This window comes from Lathyrus oleraceus, chromosome 4 (assembly GCF_024323335.1).
Source record: "Lathyrus oleraceus cultivar Zhongwan6 chromosome 4, CAAS_Psat_ZW6_1.0, whole genome shotgun sequence".
In the NCBI taxonomy this organism is placed as follows: domain Eukaryota; kingdom Viridiplantae; phylum Streptophyta; class Magnoliopsida; order Fabales; family Fabaceae; genus Lathyrus; species Lathyrus oleraceus.
This window is the reverse complement of record NC_066582.1, coordinates 361249143-361257449: the sequence shown is the minus strand read 5'-3', so window position 1 is coordinate 361257449 and position 8307 is coordinate 361249143.

Genomic DNA, 8307 nt, shown 5'->3' with positions numbered 1-8307 from the left:
GACTCCCGATCCCATTCTCTTTGGTCGCGAGACCATGTCTTTTCCCAGGTTTACTCTGAGCGTTTCCTTTCCCTCTTTTGGGATAAATAACGCACGGTGGCGGCTCTGTTGTTCTTGTTTTCCCGCCGGTTTTTTGCGTAATGCGACAGCTGGCGACTCTGCTGGGGATAGAGAAGTTGACCTCTTGCTGGTCCATCTTCCCTAAGCGAGTCTCTCCTAGCGCTCTTTAGGTTAGGGTTTTGGTTGCTTTGTGCTGTTATTTATTGCATTCATTGTATATATGTGCATTTATTGTTTGCATTTATTGTTTGCATTAATGTTTGCATTCATTCATATTCATTTGCTGGCTGTGCTGTGTTTCTCTGTTTGGGGTGGGAGTTACTTGAGGTAAAAGGCCCAATACCCAGGCCATGAGTGAAATCTAGGATACTTAGGAATAGAGTGATTCATGGGAAGCGGGTGGTATTGCGCCACTTAGCGGAACATTGATATCATGAGCAGTTCAGACCCTGGTGGGATATTGTCGTTGCATACTTCAGGTGTGTATATGATGGTATTCTGCGAAAGGTTATTTATGCTGCGTTTCTCTCGACCTTACCCTGGCCTAGATGACACCCGTGAGTGGGGGGGATTGATCATTTTAACAGGTACAGTTGGTGACTCTTGGTACTGATGGTGATTGTGAATTATGGACATTTATTTTTGGGACGCCGGAGTTCTGTCCGTGGTTTATCAGCGGGTTCCGTTTATTTCGGATCCCCGGGTTGAATTTGAGAGTACCTGTTCAGAGGATCTGGCTGTCATCCGTTCAGTGGATGTTCCTGTGATGATAGTGATGTAATCTCCAGTTTCGTTTATTTCGGAACTCCCCAAGTCGGATTTATGGTGACTTGGTTCCTCAGATTGGTTTCAGATGCCAGTTGATCAGATTGACTTTGGGTTTCAGATGTTTGTGATCAGAGTTCAAGCCGAAGCTTTGACCCTGTGCCTTGAGACGCACAGCCTGACCAGTCATGTTCACATCATTTGCATCATAGCATATTTATTTTCCAAAAAATAATAATGCATGAAAAAAGAAAAAAGTTAACTCGCATACGCATATCCTTCATCAGGATCATTCATGATAAAATAGCATCCGCATCTGCATCATACATATCATGCACATATCATTCTTGCATTACAGACATGTTTGGGAGAGACTTCTCACTTTGGTTCCCGACTGAGACAGGATTGCTGATCGTCGTCCGCACCGCACCGCAACCAGATTGAATCAACAAAGAAGTATGGACCAGGTTCAGACAGAGTTGGCTGAGATGAGGGCAAACATGGCCCAGTTCATGACAACGATGCAAGGAGTTGTTCAGGGGCAAGAGGAGCTGCGTGCCTTAGCCCAGAGACTGGAAGCCATGATTCCACCAGTCCACCGTGCTTCACCAGTGGGTGTACCCGTTCATGAGAATGCTGCTGTCACTATTCTCGTCAATGATTATGCCGTGAGTGATGAATTGAGGGGGATCAGAATCAGTGAACAACCTCTTGCTGCAGAGACTATTAATGACAGAGCAACCCGCATTCCGGTTCGCCATCATGGCTCTTCAAGTTCTTCCGATTCTAAGAAGCCATCCTCCGGGGCACCCAAAAGGGGAGAAAGTGAAACAAATGTTGTGCACCGTCGGAGGAGTGTGAACAGAGGACAGTATCGTCAGGCTGCTGCTGTGACTATTCCAGCAACTCAACAGCAACAAAGAAGGTCAACTCAGCAGTATCAACATCAGCAACATCGTCCTCAACAGCAGGCTTACCAGCCTCCCTATGATAATCAAGCCAATACGGGTAATGAGAGGAAGAAGATCATTTTTGATCCAATCCCCATGTCCTACGCCGAACTGTATCCCTCTCTGTTAGAGCGGAACTTGATTACTCCCAGAGACCCGCCGGCTATACCCGTCAACCCTCGATGGTGGTATAGGCCTGAGCAGCATTGTGTGTATCATTCGGGTGCTCCTGGTCATGACGTGAATAGTTGCTTTCAGTTGAAGATGAAGGTTCAAGACCTCGTGAGGTCAGGTATTCTGAACTTTGAGGACTTGGGTCCCCATGTTAATCAAGCTTGAAGATAACAAGTCTCGGGCTGGCGTCGACCTGTCTTCTAAGATCTTCAACAAAGAGGGTTGTTTGCTGCTGATGCAAAGGATACTGACAGTTGTCATCCCTGGAGGGATCTATCACAATTGGGTCACTGTGGGCGTTCCTACAGTTGTTCATAAGTCAGAGTAATAATCACTTTGTTTAAAAACCCTTCTCCCATGCCAAAAGGAGAAGTGATGACATTGTTGGCAACATTTTGTGCAATGATATTTTCATTCAAATAAATTCATGTTTGAATATTTGTTTTTCCATTTGTTTTCCCTTTTCGCTTTTTGCATGAAATTGGTGATCACAAAAAACCCTAAAAACAAGAATAAAAGCAATCTTTTCATCTGCATAACGATTGTCTTGTTTGATTTTCAAAAAGTTTTTCATATCGAAATCATTATGCAGGTTGTTTCTCAAACCCATTGAACATAATGATCGGACGTCATCTCCCAATTTTGAATTCCCTGTATTCGAAGTAGAAGAAGATGATGTTGAAGGGATTCCTGACGAGATTTCCCGACTTCTTGAGCAAGAAAAGAAGATCACTCAGCTGCATCTCGAGAATCAGCAGAACAGCCAACTGGGGCATCAAAAGAAAAAAAGTAAAATAAAAAAGAAAAGAAGAAAAAGAGGGTGCAAAATCAAAAAAAATCGATCAAAATCAAAACAAATCAAAACAAATCAAAAGAAAGAAAAAGAAAGAAAGAAACAAAAGAGAAATAGCACCCTCAAAGTCCCAAGTTGACTGATGCTGAACCCGGCTGAAAGAAGGAAGAGATTAACTGCCATGTGTCATGGTCAGTCATATCAGCAGAGAGTGAAAAAGCATTCGATAAGAAGGTCAAGCCTCGTGTGTTCCGAGAAGGTGACCTTGTGCTCAAGAAAGTCTTGTCTTTCGTGCCCGATTCCAGGGGCAAGCGAACCCCAAGCTATGAATGTCCATGTGTGGTCAAGAAAGCCTTTTCAGGCAATGTTTTGACACTTACAACAATGGATGGAGAAGTTCACTCGTCCTGTGAATTCCGATGCAGTCAAGAAATACTTCGCCTAAAAGAAAAAAGCAGAATAGCTCGCTAAGTCGGACACCCCAAAGGGCGACTTAGGCAAAAAGGAGCGTCTCGGTGGATTGAAAACCCGAAAGGGCGATCCAGGCAAAAGTTAGAGACATTGAAAAAAGAGTTTGCATCACGCTAGATTGATCACCTCACACTGGGGCAATCTAGGCAAAAATTAGGGATTTAGCAAGTAACTGCATCTTGACAAGACTGTGCTCTATATCTGTCATCCGTCAGGGATTCTCGATTCGTCGTCGACTGAAGCTCCGAATACATCGAAAATTCGGAATGGTAGAGGAAAGGTCATTATGTTCAATGTAGCCCTCTCCAATATATATCACCGATTTCAAACTTGTACAGATCTATGGAGTCTTGCCCTTTGCAAACTACCATTCCATCACATCAATTTGAGCTTTTATCCAGTTATTTGCATTCTTATTTGTTTCAACTCAACAAATGTTCTGCATGTTTTAATTGATAAAGTATCATTGTTTTTCAAAATAAACAAATTTTTCAAAAAAAATTGTTCTTAAACAAAGTGAACGTTCACAATGATGGAAGGATACTTAGGAGATCCGCAGTGCTCTCCCGAGGGTGGTATGATTACCAATAGGTAAGACATTTGTTCGTATCTCGAGCATAACTTTATCTTTCTCCTGTCGAACCTCTTTTGGTTTCTCCTCAGCAAGGTTGCTCAGTGCAGTGTTGGTTGAAGTTACCCGGCAGTACAACATTCTTCCTCCAAGTCCCTGTTAGCCCTACTGTGGGGCATCTCCAGTATAGGTTTGTTTGAGCCCTACCGTGGGGCATTCCCAGCAAGGTTGCTGTTGAAATACTTTTGTGGGGCAGTTCCCCAAGCAGAGTGTTTACTGAAGACGTTAGCGTTCCTCTCTCCAGCAGAGCAGTCTTCTCCTCTCCCCGCAGGATGATTGTTCCCTATTGTCCCAGTCTCCAGTGGATTTTCTTGGCTCTCTGGTGACTTTGGTTTTCTCTCCGGGTGGTTGATTCCCGGACCTGTGTGTTGAGCATGTCTGTTTGTCAGCATTCATCATACATTCATCATGCATAATGCATACATGCATAATCATAGCATTCAGATACTCATGATGCAGCTGTTGCCGTGTATCTGTTGATGGTTGTCTCCTGCTATTTGTTGATACAGATCTCTCCAGTAGATCCTCCCTAGCAGATGTGGGTGTGTCTAATCTCTCCATGTAGAGCCAACCCCTTAAGCAGAAAGTGTCTATCCTTCCTTTCCATTTCCCCACTGAGATACATCCTCGTGGATGACGGTTGTTTCCGTTCCCTCCCACATATAACGGGATGGGTTTTCCCTATTGAGTTCTTTCCTCATTAGGACGAGTCTTGATTCAGTCTGCCTTTTTGGATCGATCCTAAATAGGCTTCCTGTTGGCTGTCTCTTGTGCTTCCCTGGGGCATAAATGAATAGTCGCTCACTAACCGGCACTCATTCATCTTATCCTCAGCGGAATTTGTTGGCTTCTACCTACAAACCGGTAGTTGTAAGTCCTATCTTGGTGGTTTTCTACCTACTAGCTGGTAGTTGTAAAATCCCACTTTCATCCCCTTGTTGGAGTTAACCCTTTGTGCTCATCCTATCGATGACTGGTTACTTTTCCGTGGTTTTCTGCCTACAAACCGGTAGATGTAATCCCCTCTTTGCAGTTATCAGTATCCGACTTGCGGTATTGATACTCTTTTCCCCTTTGGATACTTGCCTTGATCAAGCAGTATTGTCCCCATTGGGTCTTCCCCTTCTTTTTGGATACTTGCTCCGAGTAAGCAACTTTATCCTCTTTTGATTGGTCATCTTTGCATACCTAGTTCTGGTACCGATGCCTTTCTTTTCGGTCGATTTATCCATTTAACAACCTACAACCCGGTTATGGATAATCTTCCATGCGAGTGTATTATCTACGTTTTGACGGCTATAGATAATATGTCTTATGATTTTTCCGGTATTCAGACCGAAGAAGTTTCCGACGATCAGGTCGATGTACTTATGTATTTTCCGGTATTCAGACCGAAGAAGTTTCCGACGATCAGGTCGATGTACTTATGGCACTCAGGCCAATTTTCCGGTATTCAGACCGAAGAAGTTTCCGACGATCAGGTCGATGTACTTATGGCACTCAGGCCAATTTTCCGGTATTCAGACCGAAGAAGTTTCCGACGATCAGGTCGATGTACTTATGGCACTCAGGCCAATTTTCCGGTATTCAGACCGAAGAAGTTTCCGACGATCAGGTCGATGTACTTATGGCATTCAGGCCAATTTTCCGGTATTCAGACCGAAGTGGCGTTCAGGCCAATTTCCGATTTTCAGATCGAAGAAGTATTCCTCCTCTCCGTTGGTGTCGATAAACGTCGAGTTTTTCCCAATCATCCGTTGATGATTTGGTTGTGTTCACTCTCCCCAGTAGAGTTTCCTCCTCTCCGTTGGTGTCGATAAACGTCGAGTTTTTCCTAGTCATCCGATGATGTCTAGTTGTACCCCTCTCCATGCAGAGTTACCTCTCCGTTGGTTTCGATAAACGTCGAGTTTTTCCCGATCATCCGTTGATGATTTGGTTGTGTCCTTCTTCCCTAGTGAAGTATTCCTCCTCTCCGTTGGTGTCGATAAACGTCGAGTTTTTCCTATGCGTCCGTTGGCGTATAGTTGATATCTTTCCCCGCAGGGTCGTCCCCAGTTAATCCTCCTCTCCGTTGGTGTCGATAAACGTCGAGTTTTTCCCAATCATCCGTTGATGATTTGGTTGTGTTCTGTCTCCCCAGCAGTAGTCCTCCTCTCCGTTGGTGTCGATAAACGTCGAGTTTTTCCTGGTCGTCCCCAGTTGGTTACCTCTCCGTTGGTCTTGGTAAACGTTGAGTTTTTCCCATTTCGTCCGTTGACGTATGGTTGTATCTCTTCCAGTCATTCATTAATGTCTGGTTACCTCTCCGTTGGTTTCGATAAACGTCGAGTTTTTCCCGATCATCCGTTGATGATTTGGTTGTGTCCTTCTTCCCTAGTGAAGTATTCCTCCTCTTCGTTGGTGTCGATAAACGTCGAGTTTTTCCTATGCGTCCGTTGGCGTATAGTTGATATCTTTCCCCGCAGGGTCGTCCCCAGTTAATCCTCCTCTCCGTTGGTGTCGATAAACGTCGAGTTTTTCCCAATCATCCGTTGAAGATTTGGTTGTGTTCTGTCTCCCCAGCAGTAGTCCTCCTCTCCGTTGGTGTCGATAAACGTCGAGTTTTTCCTGGTCGTCCCCAGTTGGTTACCTCTCCGTTGGTCTTGGTAAACGTTGAGTTTTTCCCATTTCGTCCGTTGACGTATGGTTGTATCTCTTCCAGTCATTCATTAATGTCTGGTTACCTCTCCGTTGGTCTTGGTAAACGTTGAGTTTTTCCTAGTTGTCCGTCGGCATCTAGTTGTGATTTTTATTCCCATTCATCATCGTTGTGATGTCTGGATGTGGCCGTATCCGTTGAAAACAAAAAAAATAATAATATACCCAGTAATAAATATCAAATCCCAGTGGACGTTTCCATTATTGGATCCCTGTATTGTGCAAATTCTACGGTTCTTTGGTATTCAATCCCTGTTTACCCTGAAAGTCTGACAGCCATTGCTATCATCCGTTCGGGTTCCCAGCTGATTGAATAGGGGCAGCTGTAGCACCTCAAATTTGCACCTATCATTGTACATACATTCTCATATTAGGTCATAGCATTAACATGGTCCACTGCATAGCATTGCATTGTCCCTTTTGCCTCAAGTGCAAGATCATCAGAAGAATTAGGTCAAACTGGTCAGGAGATCAGTCAATCAAGCAAGCAAGTGCATTCTCCATTGAGCCAAGGCCCTAGGGTTGGTCCAACATGTTCACATGACCTAGGGATCCTTTGGAAGTGTTTTGGTCAAGGATTGGATGTTCAGAAGTCATCAGTCAATGCACAGTTTACCAGAAACCCTAAAAAGTCAACCTTGGTCAACTGGGCTTGATTTTATGGATTTCAAGGTGGGAATTGGTTTGAGAGGGTTCCTTCATGTCCATATAGGCCTCATATAACATGTCAAACATCATCATGGAAAAATTTGAAGCCAGACAAGAAATTTCCAAAAATAGAAACTTGACCTGTAATTGGAATTTGCCAAAAATAGAAACTTCTTGATCCCAAACTTACATCATGATACAAGCTTCAAATGAACTTTTGCCCAACATGAAAGTTGAAGATCTTGTTCTCCCATTTCCAAAAAGTCCAAGAACACTCAATTCCCATGTATGGTTCGCAAGTTATGATCAATTCATTCTCAAAATTTTTTGAATTTCAAAAGGGCATATCTCTCAAACCATTTGGCCAAATTGGGTGGGGTTTTTTGCAACAAGTCACATTTGACCTCCTCTTTCCAAATATGTAACCATCATTCACCAAAACATCATAGATCAAAATGGCATTTTTGGAATGACTTTGAATTATTTCAAGTGTGGTGCAAAAGTGAACTTTTGAATTAAACATTTTAAACCACTTTGGCCATTCAAATAAGTTCAGAAATGATATTTTGGTTGTGTTACAAGCCCATTTTCGAGCTGCAGCCTCTTACACCTCACCATTTGAGCAAATTGGTCAATTAGCAAAACTTACCATTAAACCAAATTGTGATTAGCATTCACTTAGGCAATCATAAACAGAACATATAAGGATGATTTTCTGCTCATTTGAAACCCTAGCAGCCACTAAAAACAAACAGAAAAGTCATTTTTCTCTCAAATGCTCATTTTTTCACCTTGCATATTTTTCTGAAAAATCCCAAAGCACACGAGCTAGGGTTAATTGCTTCACCATTCACAAACCATTTTGAGCCATTTGCAAGCTTGAATTCCACCTGTAAAGTCGTCTTCCACTACTGTTGTGAAGAAGCATCATCCATGGCAGCCATGAGTAGAAGCCATTCCAAGCATTCTTGAGCCAAAGATCTTCAACCATTCATCATGTGGGAACTTGGAGCACATCTGTTTTAATCAGTCACAGCCAGAAAACCGCTGAGTCATCGCTGCCTTGCAAGATCAGGTGAAAATCGCATTTAACCATTCTTAAAATCATGAACAAC